Source organism: Epinephelus lanceolatus, chromosome 14 (assembly GCF_041903045.1).
Source record: "Epinephelus lanceolatus isolate andai-2023 chromosome 14, ASM4190304v1, whole genome shotgun sequence".
Classification (NCBI taxonomy): domain Eukaryota; kingdom Metazoa; phylum Chordata; class Actinopteri; order Perciformes; family Serranidae; genus Epinephelus; species Epinephelus lanceolatus.
Window position 1 is genome coordinate 26,552,201 of NC_135747.1, and position 13,787 is coordinate 26,565,987.

Sequence of the window (13,787 nt, forward strand, 5' to 3'; positions counted from 1 at the left end):
AAGCATCAGGCAAGTGATCAAGAGGAAATGGTTGTCATTTTAGAGCAATGGGGGGGAAACGCACTGTTCATAGCCTACCACCATTACCACCTAATATATGGGAGCTATTGTTCAATCAGGGGTAAGCCATATTATAATTTAGTCTATGAAAAATAAGTTGTCTATTAAATATATGAAAGAGGGAAGCAATGGATGTCAGCAGTTCTTATCAGACAGCAACACTTCATTGCAGAGTGGGCAGCTGAAAAAAAGATTTAGATAAAAAATGAATGTGTACGTGGGATGACGGTGAGTGGCTCCACATTTGGAACCCGATCAAATATTTCAGCTTACTAACGTGTGCATCTGTGACAAAATGTAGCACAATTTTTCTGCTATACACACTTGAACGTGTAAGGTATGGCACCATTTACTGGATGCACTTCATTCTAACATGAAAGCCCTCCAGTAAATGTGATCCTGTGTGTGCCAACCTGATAGACCTGCACTGACACCTTTAAAAATATCACAATCACTTCTAGTAGTAGCAACAGTAGTCACTACTACTACTAATAATAAAAAAATATGGCATGATTTAATATGACACACAACAACATGACACACCATAAACAGCAACACAGTTGTAATAAACATAATTTTTTATAATCACAGCCATATCAAAACAATCATCATAGTAACTGTCAGTCTCAGCGGTCACATACATGGTTGACTTCCAACAAAACATCCTGCAAAACAGACACAGCTATGCATACTACAGGGGGAGGGAAACAGAGTAAATTTCCACTCACTCCTCTAGACAATATTTTGGAAAATTCCATTTCGTGAAAAACTCCTTTTCCCAGAAAACCTTGCGCGTCTGTGTGACGTGTCTGTCGAGCGACAGCGGGTCAGGCGAGGAGAAATGGCTGCGCCTGAGCAGGGAGAATGAATGAATTCATTGTTTGTGTTGCATCGCTTTGCATTTCTCCTTTTTGTTTCTCGGAAATTTCGTTTTGTATTATTTTTGAGGATTATCGTGCTTCCAAATGCGTTTATTTTTGAAAAAAAAATACACTCATTCATTAACGCTTCTTCATATACAGCCGACACATGGACCACCGATGTGTCATCCACACCACTATACAGGCTATTGACCCTGTATGAAAAAATAAATTAAGTACCCTATAATATTGCGGGAGATATTCAACAATAAGATATGAAGAACAGCATAAACATGTAAGCAGGTACATTTAAGTAGGCTATAACCTGAACATTACAGGGTGTCTACAGGTCTTTAAAAAGTCTTTAGTCTTAAGTGTTACCGTAAGGCCTTAAAAGTCATTAAATAGTCTTTGTATTTATGAAAATGAGTGAAGCCTTTCTATGTGAAAGTCCACATATCTGATGTAACAAATCTTTAAAAACTATAATACTGTAATTTTACTTCATGCTTGCACTTACCTGTTGGCAAAATGTTGACTGACTTAACTCACTCTAATAACCATATTCCTACATAACTCTTACCTCTGCACAAGACCACATATAAACTACTTAGCTGCAATGCTTACCAGCGATGCTTGTCCCAAAAATTTGGTTAAAAGGTGTCTTGAATGGGTCTTAAAAGGCACTATATTTAACTGTCTGATACCTGGAGACACCCTGCTATAACATAAAGCCGACTTATATTCATAAATAATATATTGTCTATGAAAGCCCAACAATGTGAGTGTATCTTGCACTCAACCTTTTTGACTCAACATTTGTCACAAATCAGGGTATAAGCTAATAACAGTGGCAAACAAAAAAGTATAAATTCCTTTTTTTTCTTATGTGAATTAGGACACTTTTGTGTGTGATAGGCTGTGGTATAATCCTCTACATGATTTTATTCTGTGATAATCACCAAAGCATTCGTTCTTTAAGCTTCATATTCATTAAAAATCCAGAAATCACATACGTCATAATACAAAAATAATGAAACGGGAATAGGCTATGGATACAGGTATACAGGGTATGCCCACTTTTTCTGACCATTTACAACAGGGGTGTCCAACATACGACCTGGGGGCTAGAACCTGACCCAAAAAGATGCAGAAAAATTGGTCCATGCTTTTGTTACCTCAAGGCTGGATTACTGTAACTCTCTATTATCAGGTAGCTCTAGTAAGTCCTTAAAAACTCTCCAGCTAATTCAGAATGCAGCAGCACGTGTACTAACAGGAACTAAAAAACGAGATCATATTTCTCCCGTTTTAGCTTCTCTGCACTGGCTCCCTGTAAAATCCAGAATTGAATTTAAAATCCTACTGTTAACTTATAAAGCTCTAAATGGTCAGGCTCCGTCATATCTTAGAGAGCTCATAGTGTCATATTATCCCACCAGAACACTGCCCTCTGAGAACGCAGGGTTACTCGTGGTCCCTAAAGTCTCCAAAAGCAGATCAGGAGCCAGAGCCTTCAGCTATCAGGCTCCTCTCCTGTGGAATCATCTTCCTGTTATGGTCCGGGAGGCAGACACCGTCTCCACATTTAAGACTAGACTTAAGACTTTCCTCTTTGATAAAGCTTATAGTTAGGGCTGGCTCAGGCTTGCCCTGTACCAGCCCCTAGTTAGGCTGACTTAGGCCTAGTCTGCCAGGGGACCCCCTATAATACACCGGGCACCTTCTCTCTCTCTCTTTCTCGTGTCCTGTTACTGCATCTTGCTAACTCGGCTGTACTGCATGTCACTAACCCGGCTTCTTCTCCGGAGCCTTTGTGCTCCACTGTCTCTCAGGTTAACTTATATCACAGTGGTGCCTGGATGGTGTGACGTGTGTGGTTGTGCTGCTGCCGTGGTCCTGCCAGATGCCTCCTGCTGCTGCTGTTATCATTAGTCATACTTCTACTGTTATTATACATATGATTATTGTCACATATGTACACTATCACATATTAATATATACTTTCAACATATTGTACCACAACAGCTAGAATTATAATATTATTACTTTCATTAATGTTGTTGTAAGCTACTGTCATTACCGTCTGTCCTGCATCTCTCTCTCTCTCTGTCTCATTGTGACATATGGATTACTATTAATTTATCATGTTGATCTGTTCTGTACGACATCTATTGCATGTCTGTCCATCCTGGAAGAGGGATCCCTCCTCAGTTGCTCTTCCTGAGGTTTCTACCGTTTATTTTCCCCGTTAAAGGAGGTTTTTTTGGGGAGTTTTTCCTTATCCGCTGCGAGGGTCATAAGGACAGAGGGATGTCGCATGCTGTAAAGCCCTGTGAGGCAAACTGTGATTTGTGATATTGGGCTTTATAAATAAAATTGATTGATTCACTTGTGAAGGCTAAGAGGTTTGCAGGAGCACTTGAAACAGTGAGTAGATACTTCATGTAAAATGCTGCCTCAGGGGTTTTCCACCCCAACCAGAGTACAGCTTTCTGAAATAACAATAAATACTTACTATGGTCATATTTAAAGATATTGAACATTGTGACAAAATATTATCATTCAGCAGCTTCAGTACAAAAGAATCTGCATCAGACTTCTATCTGAAAACAATGTTAGTGGAACCCTGCTGCTGAGGCACTGACAAAACTTCACATTGCAAATGGTTTCTAAGGCAGGTTTGAACCTGCTTCTTTAATAGCGTCCACTAAAAAAATGTGAAGGCGTTGTCATTTCTAGGTTATTATGCAATAGTTTTACTGGTCCAGTTCACTTGAGATCAAATTGAGCTGTATGTGGCCCATGAACTAAAATAAGATTGACACCCCTGATTCACAGAATTCCCACCTATCAGCCAAAAGGTCATAGGTGATAATACCCACCTCCTTCTCGTCAACCTCATCAACTACAACTACACCAATGTAGCAATCATAAAAACAATTTTAAATTTGATCTCTGTGGTTATCAAAGTTTTTCAACAACCTCGCAGTGCTTATTAAAAGGAAGAATATAGACAGTGTTGCTGATCGAACATGCGTGCCAGTGAGCTATGGTTTCCCATCATGCATTTAGGGTTGATCAACTGCAGCGCAGGCTCTAACAACTGTTGTCACTTTAATCTTTCAAGATCACTGTCCATATCAGCCTGATGCAACCGACTGTCATGCACTGTACAGTGTGTTATTGTGTGATTCTGTGCAGGTCTAGATCATTTCTTAATGATCTGAGGTGACTCACTTTCCTGTTTACTTTGGCCTGACACCGAGACCAGACATGTTGATTATAAATCAGCGTTCAACAACTGAGTTTCATAGTGAGCTACGATGAGAATTTGTGATAAAATGGCAGTGTGGTTTAAGCCTGGTGCCTTGCAGGTTATTTATAAGCAGGCTTAACATAAGTGCGGTAATATGAAATCCACCTCATTTATTTGTATTACATTCGAATGCAACTCAAGTGTAAATTGGAAGCAAATAAAAAGCACTGGTATTTAACGTGAATTATTTTGTCACGCTTTGTTTGCTCAAACTAATTCATATATAAATAAAGAAAGATCTCTGCTGTCACAGTACTGCTAATGTGATCCTTTCAGTTGCTGCATCACTGAGATCATTACAGCTTTTCAAACCTGAGAAGTTTGTACATGTCAAACTAGTTTAAAGCCTTCCATCAACACAAAATGGTCAAATTTCTCATTCCATTACAACAAATATTACTGCAAATTTAAAATGTGGAGTTGGACTGACCATTAAGTAGCAGTTCATTTTTTCTATTATTGGTTTGCTTCCCATTCAGGTTTATGAAGTGGAAGGCCGCAAAGCCACAGCTCTCTGTAGAACAGTAGCTGGCTCCACTGTCGGTCAGTTATTTTTATCTGTCTATTTTCTCTTATGTGTGAACTGGTCAGTGGTCAGCCCTGTGGCTTTTTTCTGCTCACATATCTAACACAACTATGTGGCTACTTAACATAACCAATGCCTTGTTCTATTTTTAGAAAAGATTTATTCATGTAAAATTGAGGTCAGTTTTTTTTTAGTCCAGTATGTATAGATTCATATACAATTAATTTGCAATAGCATGCTCTCAACTTATACATTAAGGTGAATGGACATGCATTAAAGGAGGCCTTGGAGTGTAGCATCAGTCTAGAGCGCATGTAGGTATGGAAATGGAGAACCAGTTTTAGTTGAGAACAGGTTACCTGTTTTTCTGACAGTTGCACATCGGGAAACAACGATGTCAAACTCGTGTCTATGCCGTTGAACACTTGCAAAAAGACGGTCCAAAGCATGGCTTCATTTCACGAAGACAGATGAAAACAGTGCTACTTGTAATGTCTGTTAATGATCAATTAAAGTAAGGGTGGAAATACCAGGAATATGCTGAAACATTTTTCTCGGCAACATGGGTTTAAACTCCAGGAATGCATTTAACCCTCTACACACGAGTGCCAGTATTACAGAGTCCATTACAGAGGTTAAATGTCCTGCTATAATAACATTAGCGCTATGTAGGCAGACTTAGCAGATTTTTGCTTGGACTTACAGTTTAACAGTGGAGCTTTTGCACACCTGTGTCACATGCATGCCCTTTTTGCTCTGTTTCTATGTTAACATTTAGTGATAGTAAAACAGTTGCGCTGATGCTGAAAACCCATTGAAGGTCTACTTTTTTCCCCCACACAGAAGAATGATCAGGAATCAAGAAGTGAATCGATAAAGAATCGGACCAATTGGCAGAATCGATTATGAAATTGGTATCAAAAAAATCCTATCAGGTTCCATCTTTAACAGCAAGTGAGCTTACAACCTTGTTGAGGCACAGAGCTCCTGCAGGTCATAAACCTGCAGAGAGGTGACCTTGTAGGACATGATGACCTTCTTTTAAAATACATATGGTTGCGTAACTCTTCTGCAAAGTCTTCCTGGAATAAAAGTGCTGTCAGACGAGTCTGTCTTACTGATTTTTTTTTTTCCCAAGTTGCAACACCACAACGTTTTTTATTTGATAGAACTTGTTCAGAGCTTAAAGAACACCTGAGGGCTGAATCGTTATCTGAATAAATAAGAAATGCGTATGGAGAGTGTGGGACACTTGTTTCCTACTTTTAAGAACGTATTCAGCAAATGTAAGATAATGATTGCTGTGCCCTTGCTCTCACGTCACCTCTCATGCTGTTAATGCTATGTACAAATTCTCTCCCATTCAAGGACTGGGGGAAAGAGAGTAAATGAGAGAAGGGGGGAATGGGATAAGTCTAACATCATGTTTACCCTTGCCTTCTTTCTCAGTGAGATGGGGCTTGATTCTCATCAGTAATAACCATCTATTATGATTGCCTTTGGAAGACTTACGGCTGTGATTACTATTCAGAAGTAATCCCCACAGAGTAATTTAGGGACAAACTTCAGAAGGATAAGGGCTTATGTGCAGGAAAGTATCTTGTTGTCTTGTGTGATGGAGGTCATCTTTGTTGTTAGTGCCAACAATGCATGTGTAAGAGACTTATGAGACAAAAGTCAAAAATCCAGAGTCCATAGAACCCTGGTTACATCTGTAAATCTCTTGATTGAAAACCACAGTGCTGAGCCATTATCCTCATAGGTTTATCATTGAATATAGGCTGTAAGCTTGAGTGAGAGAGAATACCTAAATCCTGGGTTTTGTGCATGGATGAATTTTGCAAAATTTCAAGTGAGTTACCTTTATAACCCCTGAGATATGTTTGTTTCAATATATCATGTTGCTGTAGAGAAACCTACATGCTCAAATGCACATAACTGGCGCATCGAAGAATTAGCGCAGTCTGTGCCAACATGTACAAGCACTAAGGCAACCGGTTTTAAATATTATTGAATTTAAAAACAAACGAAGAACTTGTCACGGCAAAGCTTTATCTTACAGCTCTTCCTTCGCTTTTCACAAAACATTATTGAAATCTGTGAAATCTAGTTTTTGAGATATTTCTTTAACTAATAGAAAAACAGACAGACAAGTGGGGGAAACACCCCCCTCGGCGGAGGTAACAATAAACCCATTGTTTCCTCCCCTCCCTTTTGTCCGACTTGGTTGTGGCTGATTAGAAACACCAGTGTACTGTTATACTGCACTCTTCATGCGTACAGTATACACACATGACCACAGCTCCCCCCTTGTGTTGCAAAGCACATTAGCCAAAGCCACACTGTCTTTGAGTAAACTGACAAACACAAACATGGTGAAGTTGAGTGACAGTTCTCACAGGGCACAGTGTGTGTGTGTGTGTGTGTGTGTTAGTAAATCCTGAATTACACTTTACTTTGCTTTATAAGTGGCCACATGGTGGCGCCATCCACATTAGAACCTGACAGGCTCTGCCTTGGCCTATATGGTTTTGCCTTTCTAAATTTCAATGAAACATTTCAAGTAGTTTTTTAACAATATTGTCTTAAATAATAGACGGAAAAGCAGGGTTGAAGACATCAACCTTTCCTTGACTTAAACTCTGTCTCTTCTAGTAGAGCAAAGGTCATCCACAATTCTTCTCCAGCGCTCTCCATTATGTGCTACTTCCTCCAGTTCCATCCATGTATACATTTCCTTTGCCTCTGGGTGTGTTCTTAATCACGCAACTGCCCTTTAAAAGTACATACTGTGGCATGCATTATGCACACAGTTGGGACATACTACTTCCTCACAACATTACACCCTGAACTTTGACCCTCTTACTCATATATCCGTTACCATGGAGATAAGACAAAAGATGGAGGTCAACCTGGACAGCTCTGATGTTGTTATTTTGCTTTAACTGCATACATTGAGGATTCTAACATGTTATAGCCACGATAGTAAAACTACATAGGCTATACATTTCAGTCATTGTTATTTAATACTTATGCCCTTTGGTTGTTGGTTATATTTAGGATTGTTTTATTCAATTAGACAATTAATATTCTTATTCTTACTAACTGATTGGTCATCAGTTAACTGAATGCGCTGTTATCCATCATTGACAGTCAATGTGACATATCGTCCGCTGCTGCAGAGGATTGTGGGTCAGACTAGCCAGAAAAGCATGCTGGCTTGCATACTACAAAATCGGACCGGATGTAGAAGAACATCCTGGTATTTTTGGCATACTGCACTTGACATGCTATGTGCTGGGACATACTAAATCTTTTCCTGCTCTACTATATAGTGTGAAAGTATGGATTTTGGAACACACAGTCTCCTAAATGGAAGTTAAATTACTGAATGAAAAAAGAAAGAAAAGTATTATCATAAATAAGTTTGACAAGTGAAAAACATTTTTAATTGTGAAAAGCAAATGAGGCATAGCTAGGATTACTGAAATGTATAATTAGAATTGATTATATTTATATAATTATACAAACACAGTTAAGATGGTGTCAGTGTGAATGATGCTTATCACGAGCCCACTTGTGTGCAGAGAGTTTCCAATACTTCCTTTGTCACCCTGTCTATATAAAGCTTCTCTATTATTACTTGACATACTTTCCATTGGTAAATACTGTATTAAGTCATTGAGTCTATAAATAAATAGATTTTCGATTATAAAAATATGCCCCCTGTTCTCTGGTGCAAAACGCCAAGAAATATTTTGGACACTAGCTGCCTACTATTTGTTAGAGGCCCTGTTTGATATTCATCGTAGACAACAGGCCTGTAAATGCTGCAAACATGAAGCTATATTATGTGTCTTTATCATGCAGAAAAGTGACAGACAGTGCTCTTTGTGTTCTTAAGACTTCATTATGCTTTCTGTCTCAAACGCCTGCATGGAAACTGGAAAAAGGGCATTTGAGTATCCTGCACTTTCAGCTTGGACTCTCTTAGTTAAAAAAATGGTAAATAAATATAAAATAATAAATCATATTTATTTATTTTTATCATATTGTCAGTTTCTCCAACTGGTCTGTAAAAATGTCGCCCTATGTCCTTTTTTCCTACAGTCACATAGGCTACAGTAGTGTGTGTGTGTCACTCAACAGTGGCCTACTGAGTACCTGTTTTGAGTCATCACTTTCAATTACATGCAAACTGTACAGTAAACAGTTAAATACTGTGATGTCAACTTATCAAAAGGTCACATAAAAAAAACACATCAAAAGGTCATAGCAATTTGGAAAGCCAAAAATTAAAACAAATGCTGTTCATTATAAACAGCTTTACATGTGTGCTGATAGGACATGTGGGTGAAGAGTCACAAGTTAAAGCCTGATCTTTGTTTGACTTCACTCCTTACTGACAGTGTCAATATAGCCCATGAGTCACGAGAGAAGAATGACCAGTATTTGTCAATTCATAACCGCCTGTGTCATACAGATCCTAATATCCCATAAAATGTATTTTTATTGTTGTATTACTTCTTCTATTCTTTTTGACTTCCTTATTTACACTTATCCTTTTGCACTGTCTGCACCGTGGCTCAATTCAGAGTGAAACTTTGTTTTGATTTTCTGTATGTCTGTTACATAACTGTGGAATTTACAATAAAGCCTCTTGAATCTTGAAAAGTGGAAATTGTGCATTTCATGAATTGCAAGCTTTCATTACAAGCAGAACCCAAATCGCTGTTCTAATATCACTAAATGACCTTTTAGGTTTGTGTATATTCCATAAATTACAGCATATATGTGTGTGTGTTATGTGAGGACATTGCAGCCTTTTAAATCATTCATTGATACTTTCACATAAAACACTGTCACTGGTGTCCTTATCTGAGTTTTAGCAGTTGTAGCACAGGCAGGTCAAAACATGTTTGCATAATACAGGAGCTCCATCTAGAGAGTAAAACATGTACTTGCCAGGTCATGTGTGCACATACAACCTGTTATACTGATAAAGAATGTATAACCAAACCTCAGTTGAAAATGTATTATTTTCAGACACATAACATTCGACACACACATGAATTTTGCCATGATGACATTGTTATTAAATAGAATTACAGCTAGGAATGCAGAACAGAAGTAAATCCTGTATGTGACAAGGACAACAAGAAGGTCTCACTTTCATTATGAGAGAAGAGTGCAGGACTTATTGTGAAGCATATGCACTATTTCACACAAATTTAAAATAAACATACCCCTGAATAAATAATATATATTAGAATAAAAGGCACACTATTTCATCCCTTATGGGACTGCCCAAATATCCAGGTATTCCGGATAGAGGTTTTGGATATCCTTTCACATGTCATAGGTGTTAGGTTGTCTGTACACCCCAAACTGTGTATCCTTGGAATTTTTCCTGTAAATTATAAACTATGCAAGGCAAATAAGAAAATGACACACTACTGCTTACTACATGCAAAACACACCAAGTTTACAAACCTGACTCACTGGACTGTCACACTCTGTTGCCCTAGAAAAACTTACTTTTACGATTATGGGTAAATATTCTACTTATTATAAGATATGGGGATGTTTTATGACATTTCTTGAGGGGGAGAAGGCCACAGAAGTCTTCCTGTCTTACTCTCTTGAATGCAACATAGTTATGTGCATTTTTTCCTTTTTCTTTCCTTTAGACTATCAATTCTTGTATAGGTAGCATTTCTGGAAAAGTATGCATTGTATTGCCCTGTCGTAGTAGCTGTTATCAAGATGATGCCTTACTGTGGATGCTCTATTTCGTACCTTACTTGCTTTCTGTTGTTGTTTCTGATGTAAAGTTTGTAGTATATTAAAAAAAAGCTTTGCAGTTCAAAAGTACAATTTGCTGTCAACACTTTTCAGTTTTCCAACTTTTTGCCCATCAAGACTTCCTTCCAGCAGTGACACAAGATAGTCTTTTACACATCCCAGACATTGCTCATTGTTACATTAATTTGGCTAAGAAGATGAATTCATAAAAATAGCCCCAACAATTCAGACAGATGAGGAAGAGGGGTAAAAGTTTCTGTTTTCAAGGTACAGAAAGAGCAAAGTTCATATTCAAATCAGAATCTGTTTTGCCAATAAAAATGAACAAAAAAGAACTCAAGTAGAAGAAGAAAAAAAATATACTTTATTAATCCTCCAAGGGGAAATTTTTTCACTCTGTTATCATATAGACACAGGCCCAAAATACACAGACATGCACAAACAGAATCTATATGTGCATTAAATGGAGAGACTTCAGAGCAAGGGTGCTGCACATGGACAGGTGGGGGTTTGGTAAATTGCGCAAGGGCACCTCGACATGGCCCAGGAGGCAAACTGGCACCTCTCCAGCTACCAGTCCACACTCCATATGTGGTCCGTACGGGAACTTAAACTGGCGACCCTCTGGTTCCCAACTAAAGTCCCTATGGACTGAGCTACTGCCACCTAGAATAAATAAATAAATAGATGATGGATTTTAAAATGTGTTGCTTTAGCTTTGTTGCGAACAGGAAATAATTATTTAAAAAAGAGCCTTTATTCTGCCACATAATACCCCAAATTATTCATATTGGTATTTTGGTAGGATGGCTTTAAAAACCTTGTGAAACCTAGTTGTGATTCTTAATTGAAATATGACCTGAATTTAAATGGAATAAGAATAAGAATAGCTGTTACAAATCTTCTTATTACAGATGGAGTCTGGCTAGAATCTTGGGCAACTAGATAACAGAAGAGACCCAGTGATACCAACCATGTCAGCATAGCTTGTCAGGAAAGGGGCTAAATAACACTCCAAAGCTAGACTAAATTTTGGTGAGGGAACAACTGGACTGGCAGTTTTCAAAGGGGTCCCTTGAACCCTCACCTGAAGATACCTCAATGAAAATGGGCTCTGTGGGTACCCATCTCCCCTAAACTGAGAGAGCTTGTTCCCAGTGAATGTTTTGTTCCTTACAAACAAAGTACTCCTTTAAATTTAGGCTGTTTTCTTTTTAAGGAAAAGGGTAACCAGCCTATGACTAACACATACAGACACATAACACATTAAAACAGAGAAAGTGTGAGAAATTATGAGGAAAACAATAACATTTGTAAACAGAATTGTGAAGCAAGCTTTGCTACGTAAGAAGACAAAGTATGCAAATATTCACACCATGCTTACCGCAGTATATCAATATTGACATGTCAGCCACTAAGTAATGAGAAATTGCAGTACAAAGTTTGTCCATCACAGAGCACCTACAAGTTTATTTTTCTACTGTAAAACATTATGCACAGTGTGTACTGTATCTTAGTCAAAATTCTTCAATAACTAACGTAAATGACATTTATCAAATGCTTATGTTACGCATTTATGTTTAGAAAAATGGATATCAGCCATTATTGAAATGTGGAATAAAACTAAGTACATTTACTCAACTACTGTACTTAAGTACAAATTGAAGGCACTTGCACTTCACTTTAAGGTCTAGTGTGCAGGATTTCATAGCACCTAGCAGCAAGAGTGCCAGATTGAAACCTGAGATTGAGAACTGAAACTTCTCCCATGTGCCAAGCACGTCCGCAAACCACTGACTGTAAAAATAATGGACGTAGCTACCTTGATGTCACCCATTGGTTTATGGGCTCCTGTTCTGAAGCCTCGATTTTGGCATTACAGTGGTCTCCATCTTGTTTTTTTGGGGCCAAAAGTGACTATATTTGGGTGAGATGCTGGAGCTGTGGAGGAGTGAGGGGTGAATCTGACTGAGAGGCTGAGGACACTATCAGCAGACAGCCTGTCACCCTCCCTTAATTATCTGTAACTTTAAGTCTTGATAAAATATAAACCAGTGGGTTATATAGAAATTCACCTTCCATACAGTTGTCAGTAGTGTAGGAGCAGAATATGCATGAATTATTTCTTATTGTATGGTGTATATGTTGTATTGGATATCAGGTCTCACGGGGTTATTAGCAGTCATCACTACATATGGCAGGAACCCATCTTCGTCTGGTCAGGTGATCCGCCTGGAAGCAAAAACAGTTTTTGGCCACTGAAGCAGCTTGTTGCTGCAGGAGTTACACATGTGGATGTTTTTGAGTATTATTGGAAACATGTTCAAGCTTAATGGACACTGACAACTTTGTGATGGACAATAAATAAACAGAGAGGTCAACTGGCAAGTCTGACTCAGACTTTGATTCATCAGATACAGTAACAATCAGTGCATCAGATTCAGTTAAGTCATCCGGTGCAGCATCTCAGTGGCTGAAAGCATTGGCTTAGCCTCTACAGGTAGAAATTAGTTATAAAGACCAAAAACATTTTTTGTACCAGATTGTAAACATGTTTATTTCTACTGTAAAGTTGGGCATTTTAACCTGAGGGTCTATGGGGCTGGAGCCAGCCTCAAGTGGCCCTCCAAAGAACTGCAATTTTTGGCACTTCCGAGTTGGCTTCATTTTTCAGCCCCAGAGGCTGCCACTTGAGGAAACCTACAGTGGCCTACACAAAAACATGAATGTCCCTATTTAGACCCAGTGTATGCTTTTCCCCTCCTGGGCTACTATAGAAACAACATGGCGGACTCCATAGTAGAGGACACGCTACGTATGTAGATATAAGCTCAACAATAATGCAACTACTAGTTTCAGGTGGTTATACATTGATGAAAACATAGTTATGAGTAAAATACTCTATTTTTGCCAATATATCTCACTCAATCCTACACATTGGACCTTAAAGTTTTTCAGTTATGTGCTGTTTTTTCTTATTTATATATTTATTTTATTTTTTATGTTTTTTTGTGCAATTTTAATTTAATTTTAATTTAATTTTTAATTTCTATTTATGCACTTATTTGAACTTATTTTATGTTATGTCTATTTTAATATCACTGTATTAGTGTTGATGAGGGGAAGTGTGGTGGTTGTTTTTTATGAGCTACTGGACAGCTGAATTTCACTTCAGGCATGAATAAAGTTATTTCTATCTATCTATCTATCTATCTAT